Source organism: Triticum dicoccoides, chromosome 1B (assembly GCF_002162155.2).
Source record: "Triticum dicoccoides isolate Atlit2015 ecotype Zavitan chromosome 1B, WEW_v2.0, whole genome shotgun sequence".
Taxonomy (NCBI): Eukaryota; Viridiplantae; Streptophyta; class Magnoliopsida; order Poales; family Poaceae; genus Triticum; species Triticum dicoccoides.
The window spans coordinates 457181854-457198226 of record NC_041381.1 but is presented as its reverse complement, the minus strand read 5'-3'; positions in this window follow the sequence as shown (position 1 = coordinate 457198226).

Below are 16373 nucleotides of genomic sequence, written 5' to 3'. Positions count from 1 at the left end.
CACTCGGAAGCTTAGCCGCGACCCCGGACTCGCCTAAGTTAAAAAACATTCTGAGTGGAGAGCGATCTTCCCACTCAGGGGCTTAGCCGCGACCCTGTACTCACCTAAGTTAAAAACATTCCGAGTGGAGAGCGATCCTCCCACTCGGGGGCTTAGCTGTGACCACGTACTCACCTAAGTTAAAAAACATTCCGAGTGGAGAGCGATCCTCCCACTCAGGTGCTTAGCTGCGACCCTGTACTCGCCTAATTTAAAAAACATTCCAAGTGGAGAGCGATCCTCCCACTCGGAGGTTTAGCTGCGACCCCATACTCGCGTAAGTTAAAAAACATTTCGAGTGGAGAGCGATACTCCCACTCGGGGACTTAGCTGCAACCCCGTACTCGCCGAAGTCGCAAAGATCCCTTGAGCTACGCCACAAGTACAATGTACGCTCCATCCCGATCCGCAAGGATAATGAGGTGTCGACTGAACACCATGTCTGAGCTGTGTCACAAGTACAATGTGCGCTCCATCCCGATCCACAATGACGATGAGGTGTCGACTGAACACCATGTCTGAGCTGCGTCACAAGTACAATGTGCACTCCATCTTGATCCGCAAGGACAACGAGGTGTCGACTGAACACATCGTCAAACCCACTCGACAAAGGGTGAAAAGATCAAGGTTCACTCGGAATCGAAAGGTATTCAGAAGCAATAAAAGCAAAAGCCATGATATCCGGGGAAAACCAAGTTCGGGTAAATCCCACAGAAGTTCAGAACTGCGACGGGAAAAAGTACTCAGGCATCAAGCCCGAAGGAGTTTAACGGTGACATAATCACTCGGCATCCCGAGGCAAATAAAAGGTGGGGCATAATGTTTGTTCACTCGGCAGAAGAAGGAGGACTTGCTGGCTCGACGAAGCTGTCGAGGTTGATGTTGTCCATGATACAGGTGGCTGCGTCAAGGAAGGTGTCCATGAAAGACTGGAAGCTGAGCTTCTTAGTATTGGAAACCTTGGGAGCCACCAGCTTGTCTTCTCTAACATCCTTGCAGTGGACTTGGACCAGCGACAGAGCGACATCGGCACCACGACAAGCAGATGACTTCTTCCATTCCTGCACTCGGCCGGAGATTTGATTCAGTCGAGCCATCAGAGACTCGAGATCTTGTGAGAGTTTCGCCTGATGCCAGAGTTCAGCATCGATCCGCGTCATTGCCGCCTTCAGTCGAGCGAGATAATCTACGGCACTGTCCAGGCGAGACTCCAACCGTAGCACATTCATTGCAATGTCATCTTTGACAGGAGAGTTTACGAGGTCAAGACCTGTCTCGACCCACCCAATTTCTGCTTCAAAGTATTGACAAAGTTTTGCACATTCGGAAAAATAGTGAGTCGACGGTTTAGCAAGACATGTCAGCTGACATCAACAAATCAGTCGAACAGGAGGAAATACCTTCAAGCTTCAAGACCAACTTCGTAGCAAGCTGCCCCAGATAAGACGCCAGTTCGCCCTTCTTGGCTTTAAGGCTCCCAACTTCATCGGTCAAGCTTTCCTTGTCTTTCTTCAGTCTCGCAACCTGCTGGTTAGCTTGAGAAACAACAGTCTTCATCTTGGAGTTCTCCTCTTCCAACTTGCTGACTGAGGCCAACTTCTTGTCTGCAAGTGCTGTTTTCTCTCGCGCCTCCTTCTGGGCCGCGACAAGATCCTGATCCTTCTTCTCCAGAGCCTGCTTCATTTTCTCTAAAGAAATAACATTCTTCAGACGAGCCTGAAGTTGACGGTTTTCACTATGCACATATGTTCTAGTGGAATCACTCGGTTCAAAGAGACTGGAAAAAAGAAAGAGAGAATCATAAGGTCAACGGTTGATGAGTGGTTACCTCCCATGATATCTGTTTCATCCCGGGCCTTCTTGAGGTTCTTCTTAGCTAGTTCCAGATCAAGGTTGATGTTGGTCTACTTCTTATCCAGCTCAGAAAGTTGAGCTCCAATATCACAAGACTTCTGCAGTCAACAAATGGGATATGTCAGTCGACAGGAACAAAAGTCAGTCACAGTAAAAGTTGTTCTAAGACTACCGCTGGATCAAACATTCAATAGTAGTCTGGGGACTACACTCAGTGGGTGCACTTTGCATGCCCCCACTGGTCCGGTTCTTACACTCGGCATGGTCTGCCCAGCATGAGTAAAAAAAGCGATTCTCAGACCCCAGCCGACTATCAGCAGTCGACCGCGGTCTCGGGGACTACACCCAGTTGGTGCACTAGGCGTGCCACCACTGTTTCAGAAAAGCACTTGACTCAACCTAGTTGACTCAAGTGGAAGGGCTATTCAGTTATACGTCAGAAACACCCCAGTGGGTGATTGGATGCGAAATGCATACCCATAGATGCACATAATAGGTTCCAAAATGCTCATCCAAGGACACCATATGGAAAGTGAAGCAACCGTTGCAACTATCACTACTCAAGAGATCAGTCAGAAACCAACTAACCTTGACGTTGGCTTGCAAAGCAGTAGTGGTGTTGTAGGCAACCTGACTAGCCTCATGCACCACCTTCATCTACTCCATCACGAGGTTCACCTAGAGAAGAGCCTCCCTGGTGGCACTCGGTGGGTCGTCTGGAGTCTGGTATGCAGCGAAGAGCGATGACAGCAGCACAGTCGAAGCAGTCATGGGATCAGATGCATGGAGTTGTACTGGAACGGCAGAGGCCTGAGCAGTCGACCCCGATGGACGGTCAGTCAATAGTGGATTGGCAAAGGTGAGTTGGTCTGAGCCAGATCTCCGAATCACTGGACCACTGTCTCAAGCACCGATGTCGATTAAGGCACTTGACCCTCGGTCACTTTCCCGCTTGAGGCCCTGCCCCTCCTTCTCCTCTCTCTCGGAGGCACTTCTTTTTCGTCATCCGGAAGCTCAATAACGTTCCGCGGAGCTGCAACAAAAAACAATCTCCATCTTCATCTATGGTGAACTACGAGCTTGATCCTCAGCGCTTTGTGCCAGCCGGCCACCACGTCATTGATGGCGGCAACCGTCGACTCCCTCACACCTTCTTCATGCATGTAGCACGTCCACCCGCGCCATGAGGATTTCATGGTGGCTGAGGTGATGCCTGCTCCGGAGGGGCCGTTCGGGCTGGTTCTTGAGGAGATTGTGCAGTTTCTACAAGACAGAGGTATTTTGGTTCGCTCTACTCAGTTGTGGTTTCATGGGGTTGGTGTGTTTCAAGTTAGATATCCAACTGTCGGATATACTCTGGTTCTGCATGCTCCTTTCCCAGCTTGACAATGATCGATTTGTTAGATTCATGAAGCATGATGAGGTGGGGGGGGGGGGATTTCAAGGGGACTCATGGTTTCCACAAGGGCTGCTTAATGTTCATTGGTATTCCTCAAGATTATCACACTCCTGAGTTCATCTCGCAAGCGGTAGGAACTTTTAGGAAATTTATCTCCTAGGACAGTGAAGATCTTTACCTGGTGAGAACACTAGTTGAGGCTAGTTTTCCAGATACACCTCTTGTCCCACGTGATGTGGTTTTTGGAGATTATGCTGAATGGGGTGGAGAACAGGTTTCCTGGACTGTAGCGTGTTATGTTTTAGGTACAGACTTTACCGATCAAATGCCAAATGATGAGGACCCAATGCCTTTGGATGGGAATCCTTATCCTTTGCCCGGCAATCTTATTCTTGACAACTTACCTTTTGTGCTGCCTCCTTATCTAATGCTGGGATGGAATGATGCCCAAGTTGTTGCTCCTCCTCTGCTTGTGAACAATGAGGATGCTAGATGGGGCCATGCTCTTTGGGGATACAATGTGGTGGAGATTGAACAGCCCCCGCAACCTGCATCCTAGAGCAAGACCAGGTCTCCATTGTCATTGATCAACCAGAAGGCTCAGTATATGTGGAGTAGCAAATGCAGGTTGAGAATGTGCAGCAGCAGGTGGAACAACAACTGTAGGCTGAACAACAATTACAGTTTGAGTAGAAGCCCACAGTTTTAGAGAATCCTCTAGCAATTGAGCCTTACCAGCCCCTAGTTATTTAGCATCATCAGATCTTTATTTGTATGGTGTGGCTGGGCCACCTCTTCCTCCTGAGATGATCTGGAAGAGGTCCTTTCAGAATTTAATGTTTGATTTTTCTGTCAAGGAGGTGCCGAGGTCGATTTCTTCAAACCCTTGGCCATAGTTACATATTCCAAGCGCACTTGGTCTATTGCGTTTGATGAATCCAAAAAGATGTCTTTGTTGGTGCCCAATTTGACCAGCTCTACTCCTTTGAGAAAGTCTGTTATGATTAAGCGCCCAATGGCCAGAGCCTTGTTTGAGGAATTGTCTGATGATTCTGCTCCTGTCTCTGAGGATGCTTTGCCTGCTGATTCTGGTAGATGTCTTAGTCCTCACCAGTGGTTTTTGCTATAGAGAAACAAGCCAAGGAAAATAAACAGAGAGGGAGGAAGAAGATACCTACACCCCTTGTGGACACGTCTTTGAGGTGATGCACCAGAAGCGCGTCAAAGCTCGATGGTTTTAAACATGTGGTTTTTCAGCAGCTCTCTCTTCAGCCCACAAAGAAGCGACCTTGATCCAAGCCCATGGAATTCAAGGCCCAACCCAACTCTAAAGATGCTCATAGCTAGGACAAGCAAGCAGATGTCCCTCCTCATACTCCACTCAAGGTCTTGCACACGATAGGATCCGAGCTGGAGATCGAGCCCTCCCTCCTTTCTACGGACAAGCTTATGGTTGATCCCAAGGAGGACTCCTCTTCCTCTACGGATTAAATGTTTATGTTATCTACTTTATTCAGGTGTAGCGGGCCTGTTAAATCTGCTTCATTTATTGTCATGCTGGAACTTGTTGAAAACGATGCAGGCTGCATTGTTGGTGTTTGTTATGATCTGGGATGTATGGCATTGTATGTCATGCTACTTTTGTTTCAATCTTGTTTGGTTAGCCATGAATTGAGTGTCCATGCATAGTTGGAAAATTCTCTGTTAGAATGTCACAGGTTTGAATTTCGACGCACGAGAATGCTCCGTCAGAGAAAAAGTGATTGAAAGTCAGTGTGCTGTTGTATGCCTGCAAGAAACTAAGCTTCCTCTTTGCACTTGTGCGTTAATTAAAAGCATTTGCCATTCTTGTTTTGATTAGTTTATTGAGTCTCCCTTGAGAGGTGCTTATGGGTGTGTTTTAATAGTGTGGCGTTCAAATGTTTTTCATGGTACCCTAGTGGAAGTGAAACCTTTTTGGATTGTGATTAGTTTCACCTTAGTGCATAATAATAAGCAATGGTTTATGGTGAATGTTTATGGGCCTTGCCAAGGTGAAATGATGGATGAATTTGTCATCTGTTTATATAATTGGGAGGTTGAGGGCAGCCCGGTGCATGTAGCTCCCGCTTGCGCAGGGTCGGGGAAGGGTCTGACCACTTTGGGTCTATAGTACGCAGCCTTTCCCTACATTTCTGTAAGAGGCTGTTTCCAGGACTTGAACCCGTGACCTCATGGTCACAAGGCAGCAGCTTTACCACTGCGCCAAGGCTCCCCTTCATAATTGGGAGGTTGAGCCTGAACAAAACTGGATTTTCATGGGAGATTTCAACTTTATTAGATCTCTAGATAATAGAAATCTTCCTGGAGGAGATGTGAATGACATCTTCATTTTTAATAAGATCATAGGCCACTTGGGTCTGTTGGAACTTCCTTTAAAAGGGAGAAGATTTACCTGGTCAAATATGCAGGACATACCACCCCTAGAACAACTTGACTGAGTTTTTATTTCTGCTAGTTGGATCAGCTTATATCCTATGACACAAGTTACTCCTCTTGCAAAAACTGCCTCTAATCATGTACTTACCTAATTTATATTAGCACTTCTATACCAAAAGCTAAACTTTTAGGTTTGAAATATATTGGGTACATCAACCTGGTTTCTTGGATTGTGTGAAGAGGTTTGGGCTAGGACCTATCGCAAGTCTCATATTTCAGCAATCATTGTGGATAAATTGAAAGCTTTGAGGTTTGCTATTAAGAAATGACAGAAAGGGTCGTCCCACATCAAAAGGTTAATTGAGAAGTGCAATTGGTTGATCATTTGGTTGGATAATTTAGAGGATCTGAGGCCTTTATCCAGGCCAGAGGCCAATTTCAGGAAGATTGCCAAACTACACCATGAAGATCTTTTGCACTTACAATATCTCTACTAGAGAAAGAGATGTACCATTAGGTATATCAAAGTGGGCGAGGAAAATTCCAAGTTTTTCCAGGCAATGGCCACTGAAAGATATAGAAAGAATTCTATTGCAAGTTTGTTGCTGTCTGATGGCACCGTTACTTTAGACCATGAGGAAATGGCCAGGGAATTCTTGCAGTCCTTTAAAGGTAGAATGGGTACGGTTAAGCCAATAATGATGGAGAGGGGCATCCTCTATCTAATTCCAAAGGTGTAGGGGCTAGAGATCCTCACTAAGCCTTTTGAGGTCAAGGAAATTGAAAAGGTGATTAAGGAGTTGCCCATTGATAAGGCATAAGGACCTAATGGTTATAATGGCCTCTTCCTAAAAAATGCTAGCACATTATCTCTGGTGATTTTATTAGGCTGGTGCATGAATTTCATGCTGGAACTGCTCACTTGGAGAGTCTCATTGATGCCTTCGTTACCCTGATCCCTAAAAAGCAGGCTCCTGAGGCTGTTGGTGATTTTAGGCCAATTTCTCTCACCAGTGTTGTTCTCAAGTTTCTCACTAAACTTCTGCAAATAGGTTTCAAGAGGAGATCACCAAATGTGTTCACAAGAACCAATATGGTTTCATCAAGTCAAGAACAATTCAAGATTGTCTTGCATGGATTTTTGAGTACATTCATCAGTGCAATCAATCAAATAAGCCCATCCTTTTGCTTAAGTTAGATGATTCTATTAAACATGAGGCAATTATAAAGATTCTTATGGCAAAGGGATTTGACAAGCGATGGATCACATGGATTTAGCAACTTTTGTCCTCTGGAACTTCTTCAGTTCTTTTAAATGGAGTGCCTGGAAACCATTTTAAATGCAAGTGTGGTGGAAAACAAGGAGACCCTATCTCTCCTTTGCTCTTTGTTATTGCTGCATATCTTTTGCAAACTATGATTAATAATCTGATGCGTCAGGGTTTGTTAAGTTTGCCTTTGCTAACCCATGATCCTGACTACCCAGTGGTGCAATATGTTGATGATACTCTACTTTTTGTGACTACTAAAAGTTCTCAATTGGAGGGTCTTAAAACAGTGATTGGTTCTTTCTCATTGGCAACTGGTCTGCAGATCAATTACCAAAAATCCTCCATGTATCCTATCAATGTGGTTGATACTGTTGCTTCTAGCTTAGCTGCCCAATTTGGTTGTCAGTTGGGCTCAATGACTTTTACATATTTGGGTTTGCCACTGGGAACCACCAGACCTAAAATTAATGATCTCTTACCTTTGGTGGACTGCATGGAGAGAAGACTCGCTGCTAGCTCTTGGTTTTTACCCCAAGGTAGCAGGTTGCAACCGGTTAATTTAGTCATGTCTTCCCTGCCTATATATTTTCTTTGCAGCCTGTCAATCCCTCAGGGTATCTTGAAGAAGTTGGAAAGAATTCAGAGATAGTGTTTATTGCGAAAATATAGTCAGGAGAAGGGCCATTCTTTGGCTGTCTAGCCTCTGGTTTGCAGGCTCAAACTTAAGGGTGGTCTTGGAATTCTGAACCTGTGTCGACAAAATGAAGCTCTCCTCCTCAAACACCTCAACAAATTTATAATAGAGTGAATGTGCCATGGGTTCATTTGGTGTGGGATTCATATTATTTTCAAATAGTTCCCCATGACACAACAATTTGTGGTTCCTTTTGGTGGAGAGATATTTGCAAGCTCATGGAAAAATTTAGGGCTGTCACTTATGTCTCTGTTAGCAGATGGGACACTGTGCTCTGTTGGTCTAATCATTGGGAGATTGGCAGTGATTGCACCCCTCTTCAGGACAGATTTCCTAGGCTATTTTCTCTTTGCCTGCATAAGAATCTTTCTGTCGTGGAAGTTTTTCAGACTAAGAATTTTCAGTAGATGTTCTCTTTGCCTCTGTCTGAGCTAGCTGGGTCTGGAAGAGTTGTTGCACCATGACGATTAAAATGTTTGCCTGGCTAGTCATAATGGATAGGGTTAACACCAAAGATATGATTCAGTGTAGGCATTGGAAGATTAATGATGGGCGTGAATGTGTCCTCTGTCCAACTAGTGCACTTGAGGACAGGAACCTCTTCTTCCAGTGTAACTTCAGTGTGCGTATTTGGAATTATCTTCAGGTTGTTTGGCTGGATAGTACTGACATGGTGCAAATTGCTTTGCATGCCAGGAAGGATTTCAATAAGCCATTCTTCACTGAAGTGGTTTTTCTTGCATGGTGGAATATTTGGAAAGTCAGGAATGATAGGGATTTTAGACATATCAGTCCAACTTTGAGGCAATGGAGGAATGGTTTCATCCATAACCTTACCCTCCTCACCCACAGGATCAATAGAAGATACATGGATGCTTTGCTTAAGTGGATTGACTTCTTACCTCCCTGCTGAGGCTTCTGGTTCTAGTCTTTTTAGCTTTTAGGTATAGCCCCCACATGTGTCTTCTTTTTAGCTTCTTAGCTTTGTATAGCTCTTTCTTTCTTTTTTGTTCCTCATCTTGAGGAACCTTTTGTACTCTGTCCACTTAAGTTTAATAAAATGTTGTGGGGTGTAAGCCCTGCAGTCTTAAAGGTCAAAACAATTCTTCACACCCCAAAAATAAACAAATTTCGTTATAAAGTTCAAGGGTGATCAAGTTATTGCAATATTTGGACACATTTCGATCATGGAAAAGCATGCATTGGAAATTAAGGTGACCAATTCTATGGCAAAGTTCACAACTAATAGGATAAAGAGAACATAATTTGGTCGCAAATCCATCTATCAATTTGAGCAAAAAACTGGTTCTATCATGTTTATGCTTATTACAAAATCTATCATCCCTATACGGCATGTCTTCACAAAGTCTTTCCACTCCACAAAAATTGACATGCTTATAAGAAACATTTTAGTCATGACTTGTGCAATCATCATTACATTTTGGATATTCATAGAATTCATACTAACAACATTGCAATCATGCTCATCATTCATGCCAATCATTTTATTGAATTCTTCTTCTATCAATTGAGTGCAATTTTCCGCTCCATCATTTTCAAGAAATACATGATAAATATGAATAATATGAGACCACCTCAATACCATTTTTTTGTAGTTTTCTTTTTATAAACCAAACTAGTGATAAAACAAGAAACTAGAAGATTCAATTGCAACATCTAAAGATATACCTTCAAGCACTCACCTCCCAGGCAACGGCACCCGAAAAGAGCTTGATGTCTACTACACAACTTATTCTCATAGACTCGTGTTGGGCCTCCAAGTGCAGACTTTTGTAGGATAGTAGCAATTTTCCCTCAAGTGGATGACCTAAGGTTTATCAATGCGTGGGAGGTGTAGGATGAAGATGGTCTCTCTCAAACAACCCTGCAACCAAATAACAAAGAGTCTCTTGTGTCCCCAACACACCAAATACAATGGTAATTTGTATAGGTGCACTAGTTCTGCAAAGAGATGGTGATACAAGTGTAGTAATGATAGTAGATACTGATTTTTGTAATAGTAACAATAAGAGATAGCAAGGTATCAAGTAACAAAAGTGAGCACAAACGGTACTGCAATGCTTGAAAATGAGGCCTAGGGTCCGTACTTTTGCTAGTGCAATCTCTCAACAATGCTAATCTAATTGGATCACATAACAATCCCTCAACATGCAATGAAGAATCACTCCAAAGTTCCTATCTAGCGGAGAACATAAGAATAAATTGTTTGTAGGGTACAAAACCACCTTAAAGTTATTCTTTCCGTTTGATCTATTCAAGAGTTCGTACTAAAATAACACAAAGTTATTCTTTTCGTTCGATCTATCCAAGAGTTTGTAGTAAAATAACACCATATGACACACATCAACCAATTCTTATGTCACCTAGATACTCCAATGTCACCACAAGTATCCATGAGTTAATTATATGACACGCATCAAACAAGTTCGGATACATAATACTTGATCAAACATAAAGAACCTCAAAAGTGCCCCAAGATTTTTACCGGATAAACAAGGACGAAAACCTACATCAACCCCTATGCATAGATTACTCCAATGTCACCTCGGGAATCCATGAGTTGAGTGCCAAGACATAGATCAAGTGCTTTCAAATCCATAAAAGTATTCAATCCGATAAAACAAAATCTCAAAGGGAAAACTCAATTCATCACAACAAGATAGAGAGGGAGAAACACCCTATGATCCAGCTATATTAACAAAGCGCGTGATACATCAAGATCATGCCATTAAGAAAATGAGAGAGAGATTAAACACATAGTTACTGGTACAAACCCTCAGCCCCGAGGGTGGACTACTCCCTCCTCATGATGTTGGCTGCCGGGATGATGAAGATGGCCACCGGTGATGATTTCCCCCTCCGGCAGGGTGCCGGAATGGGGTCTAGATTGGTTTTTCCTAGCTACAGAGGCTTGCAGTGGCAGAACTTCTGATCTAGGGTTCCTTTCTAGGGTTTTGGAATATTTGGGAATTTATAGGGTGAAGAGGTGGTACGGGAGGCCACCGAGATGTGCACAACCCACCAGGGTGCACCTGGGACCCCAGGCGCACCCAAGTGGGTTGTGCCCCCCTCAAGGCACCGTTCTGGTACTTCTTTGGCCCACTGGATGTCTTCTGGTCCAAAAAAAATCTCCAAAAAGTTTTGTTGCGTTTGGACTCTGTTTGGTATTGATTTTCTGCAAAGTAAAAAAAACAAGCAAAAAAAAACAGCAACTGGCTCTGGGCACTATGTCAATATGTTAGTCCCAAAAAATGATATAAAGTTTCTATAAAATGATTGTGAAACATCCAAGAATGATAATATAATAGCATGAACAAGCAAAAAATATAGATACATTGGAGACATATAACAGGGACAGATGTGGTATGTATTAATGTAGTATAGGAGGTACTTGAGTAGATGAAGCAGGTGCATCAGCATAAACTGCCATGTTCTCCTGCAAAAAAGGTACATCCTCACAATCATTACATTTATCAGATGTAGAAAGGAAACTTTGTAGTGAATCTAGGTAATTACCTGGTGCTTATTTTTCCTCGTCTGAAGCTTAGGCCTTAGGGTCTTGTTGCAGCTTGTATACTTGTGTCCTTCGAAAACACAATTTCCACATGGAATAGTGCCCATCCTACTAGTGTCTCTTCGCCTTGGAACTTCAAACTCCTCTTTCCTCCTTGCAGTCTGTTTTCTGCCTGCCTTTTTTTAACACAGGAGACTCAATGCCTGGAGTGCTCATATGAGGCCAGCAATCAAGACCAGGGACAGGGTATATTGTTGGGGCACCTTGCATGGAAAATATATTTTTTCTACGCACACGTGAGATCTATCCATGGAGATGCATAGCTACGAGAGGGGAGAGTGTGTCTACGTACCCTCATAGACCGTTAAGTGGAAGCGTTTATCAACGCGGTTGATGTAGTCATACACCTTCATGATATGCCCGATCAAGTACTGAACGTAGGACACCTCTTCATTTGTTCGAAGAGATGATCTCTTGAGACTCTTGCTCGAACTTGTGATAGCTTTTGTTTGGGTCGGGGTGGAACACCCTCTTTATTGTCTCGTTCTTCTGCTTGTCTTTCTTTGTTGTTGTTGGCATGGTCATTCTCCCGTGGAGGTGGAGAAGGAGGTCGTCGAGGTTCATCTTGTTGTACATCCTCGTTCTTATCGTCTTGACGTGTCCCACTTGTGGATGCCTCCATGTCACCTCGTGGTTCACCTTGGCATGAGGTTGAGGCTTCCACTTGGACAGACGAGGTACTCTCCTTCACCAACGTTGGGCGAATCTTGCCGATACACAAGTCTTGGATTGCTTCTGAAGGATCTATGTCACCTACATCAATTGGAAATTGCTCTACTTGCGAGCCGTTAGATTCATCAGACTTCACATCTACCATCTCTTCAACCTTTCGGGTGAAATTGTTGTAGACACGGTAAGTGTGAGAGTTTGAGCCATAATCGAGTAGGAAACCTTCATGAGACTTAGGAGCAAATTTTGAACGACGATCCTTGTCAAGAATGTAACACTTTGAGCCGAATACCCAAAAGTATCCAACTTGGGGTTTGTTACTGGTGAGGAGCTCGCATGCCGTCTTGCCGAGTAGCTTGTGAAGATATAGACGATTCGTTGCATGACTCTCAACCGCTTCTACCCAAAAGTGTTTTGGCGTCTTGTATTCATCAAGCATCATTCTCGCCATTTCAATGAGCGTCCGGTTCTTCCTCTTAATAACTCCATTTTGTTGAGGTGTGTACGTAGCCGAGAACTCATGTGAGATCCCTTCTTCATCAAGAAAGGTGTCCACATTGGTGTTCTTAAACTCCGTTTCATTGTCGCTTTGAACCTTCTTGATCTTCACTTCAAATTGGTTTTGGGCCATCCTAGCGAAGTTTTTGAAGATCTTTTGAACCTGTGATTTATCATAGAGAAAGAACACCCACGTAAATATTGAAAAATCATCAACGATGACTAGTCCAAACGAGTTACCACCGAGACTTTTGTGAGCATTGGGACCGAAAAGATCCATGTGAAGTAGCTCGAGCGATCTTCTTGTGGTCATGATGTTCTTCACGGGGTGGCTTCCTCCAACCTGCTTTCCTGCTTGGCAAGCGCTGCAAAGTCTATCTGAGGGAGTCCCGGACTAGGGGGTGTCCGGATAGCCGAACTATCATCATCGGCCAGACTCCAAGACTATGAAGATACAAGATTGAAGACTTCGTCCCGTGTCCGGATGGGACTTTCCTTGGCATGGAAGGCAAGCTTGGCGATACGGATATGTAGATCTCCTACCATTGTAACCGACTCTGTGTAACCCTAGCCCTCTCCGGTGTCTATATAAACCGGATGGCTTTAGTCCGTAGGACGAACAACAATCATACCATAGGCTAGCTTCTAGGGTTTAGCATCCTTGATCTCGTGGTAGATCTACTCTTGTAACACACATCATCAATATTAATCAAGTAGGACATAGGGTTTTACCTCCATCAAGAGGGCCCGAACCTGGGTAAAACATCGTGTCCCTTGTCTCCTGTTACCATCCGCCTAGACGCACAGTTCGGGACCCCCTACCCGAGATCTGCCGGTTTTGACACCGACATTGGTGCTTTCATTGAGAGTTCCTCTGTGCCGTCGCAATCAGGAATGATGCCTTTTCCCGTCTTTAAAGACGGCGCCGTCGTCAAGGGAGCTTTGGCCGCCGGCCAAACTATCTGGCTAGGTGGTTTCCTTATGACCGCCTGTTCGGCCACCGCTCCGATGATGACCCCTCAGGTCATCAAAAGCGATCTTCACGTCAGCTCGGAATTCGCCGAGCAGCTAGATCCGATGGAGCTCTCCTCCGTAAACGAGCTCTTGGATCGCATCGCCGCCCTGGGAGTCGCTACAGACTACGATCAGATTGGGCTTAAAACCGATCTGAGAGAAATTAACTCTCCCCAGGCTACCCACCACGTTGTTGTGGTAGAGGAACAATGCGGTGACTCTTATTCTATGTTAAAAACCAGCTATGTCCGGATTCCCGATCCCTCCATGCCGGATTCCCGCGGAGGGACAGACATCAATCAAATACTGAACCTAAAGTCAGGCATCAGACCAGATTTGTTGGAAAGCATCCAACCAACCAAGTTTCCAAATCCGGAAACTTCTTGGCCTTTGAGCCTCAGATCGGGCGGGGTTCTGAACTTAATTCCACCCGCCCACCCAAACGTAAGCGACCTATCTCAAATACGGAAAGAGCCCGATGAAACAATACATCATTACTGGGCCAGATTCCTCCTGGTTATGAACAGGATAAAGGACTGCCGTGAAGAAAGCGCGATTTCAATTTTCTGCAACAATTGCACGGACAAGGGAATCATAAACGCCATAAGTCGTCGCGAAGTTACACGCTTCACCGACCTAGCGACCATTGTACAAAAATACTGTGCGATGGAGAGTGCCTGGAAAACTGAAACCAGGTTTTGGGACAATCCGGCCCTGAATACAACCCCAGTCCGAAATAAAAGGGTGCGTCATATCCAAGCACCTGGGTTTTAAACCAAAAAGCAAAAACCCCTAAAGGGCACGGAACCGTACTGGAGGGATGGCTCAACGGACCCTGCAAAATCCACAGTACGGAGGGCGCCACTCCAACACATAGCCTTTGAGCATGTTGGATACTACGGCAGGTGGCCAAAAGTGGCGAAGGCTTTTTAGCCCCGGGCAACCAGCCCAGCAGTACCAGTACGGTATTCACAGTCTTCGAGACTTTCGCATCAAACAACATGCGGAAACGAACAATCCGCAGCCTCGCCGAAGTCTACCAAGTAGCAACAACAAATCCATGGAGCGACACGGCTATCACCTTCAATGCCAGCGACGAACCTAAATTCCGAACAGCTTGAGCACCAGTCGTATTGGTCCTCAGTCCGATAATGGACGACTTTCGTCTTACCAAGGTACTCATGGATGGCGGTAGCGGATTAAACCTTATCTATGAGGAAACCCTTCAAAAAATGGAAATTGACTGGAGCCGCATTGAGCGAAGCAGCACAACCTTCAGGGGAATAATCCCTAGTCGAGAAGTACGCTGCATAGGAAAAATCACACTAGATGTAGTGTTCGGCTCGCCGGACAATTACAGGTCCGAAGAGGTCACGTTTCAAGTGGCCCCATTCGGTAGCGTATATCACGCCTTGTTAGGGCGAGAGGCATCCACAATCTTCCAAGCTATACCCCATTACGGGTACATGAAGCTCAAAATTCCCGGGCCAAATGGAATAATCACTCTCGCCAGTGATCCAGATATAGCACTCCGCGCCAAAAATAAGACAGCCGCACTGGCCCTAGAGGCATTATCCGAAGCCCTAGCGGCAGAGGAACTCACTGCGCTGCGCTCCATGGTGGATAGGGACGATGTGATACTCGATAAGAGGTCCAAGTCCACCTCTTTCAAACCAGCAGATGAAATAGTCAAATTCCAGGTCCATCCAACGGACGCTACGAAGACGGCCTCCATTGGGGCACAATTAAATCCTGATGTAGAAGCCGCACTACGAGAATTCCTTCGGGAAAATTGGGACATTTTTGCCTGGCACCCTTCAGACATGCCAGGAATCCCACACAGGCTGGCAGAGCACAGCCTAAATATCCTAAAAGGATTCAAGCCAGTCAAACAAGCTCTTCGGTGATTTTCCGAACCCAAAAGACATGCAATGGGAGAGGAGCTATCCAAACTCTTAGAAGCCGGATTCATCAGAGGTATAAAACATCCGGACTAGCTAGCCAACCTGGTAATGGTGCGAAAAAAGGACAAATCCTGGCGCCTTTGCGTCGATTTCAAAGACCTTAACAAGGCCTGTCCAAAGGACCCCTTCCCTCTCCCTCGCATCGACCAAATCATTGATGCTACCGCAGGGCACGATTCATTGTGCTTCCTTGACGCATACTCCGGATACCATCAAATCAAGATGGCGGAAAAAGACCAGGCCGCAACAGCATTCATTACTCCATATGGGCCATTCTGCTTCAACACAATGCCCTTAGGACTCAAAAATGCCGACGCAACATATCAGCGCATCATTCAGACATGTCTGGCTACCCAGATAGGCAAAACAGTAGAGGCATACGTAGACGATGTGGTCGTCAAGACCAAACACGTCGAAACTCTAGTAGACGACTTGAGGGTGACATTCGACAACCTCCGAGCATATGACATCAAGCTCAACCCGAAAAAATGTGTTTTCGGCGTACCAGCCGGAAAGCTCTTGGGCTTCATAGTATCCGGCAGAGGAATTGAAGCAAACCCAGCCAAGATCCGGGCTCTGTTGCAACTGGATATCCCAAAAAACCTCAAGCAAATACAAAAACTAACTGGATGCGTGGCGGCTCTAAGCCGCTTCATCTCCCGTTTGGGAGAAAAGGCGCTGCCCCTCTATCGCCTCCTCCGGCGCACCGAACACTTTGAATGGACGGATGCTGCCACGGATGGACTCGAAGAAATTAAGACCATATTGACAACAAATCCGGTCCTGGCCGCGCCCAACTTGGGCGAACCTATGTTATTATACATCGCAGCAACACATCAAGTTGTCAGCGCTGCACTCGTCGTCGAACGAGAAACAGAAGGGCACAAATTCCCTCTTCAAAAACCAGTGTACTATGTATCCACTGTCTTAACTCCATGCAAGTCCCGGTACCCACATT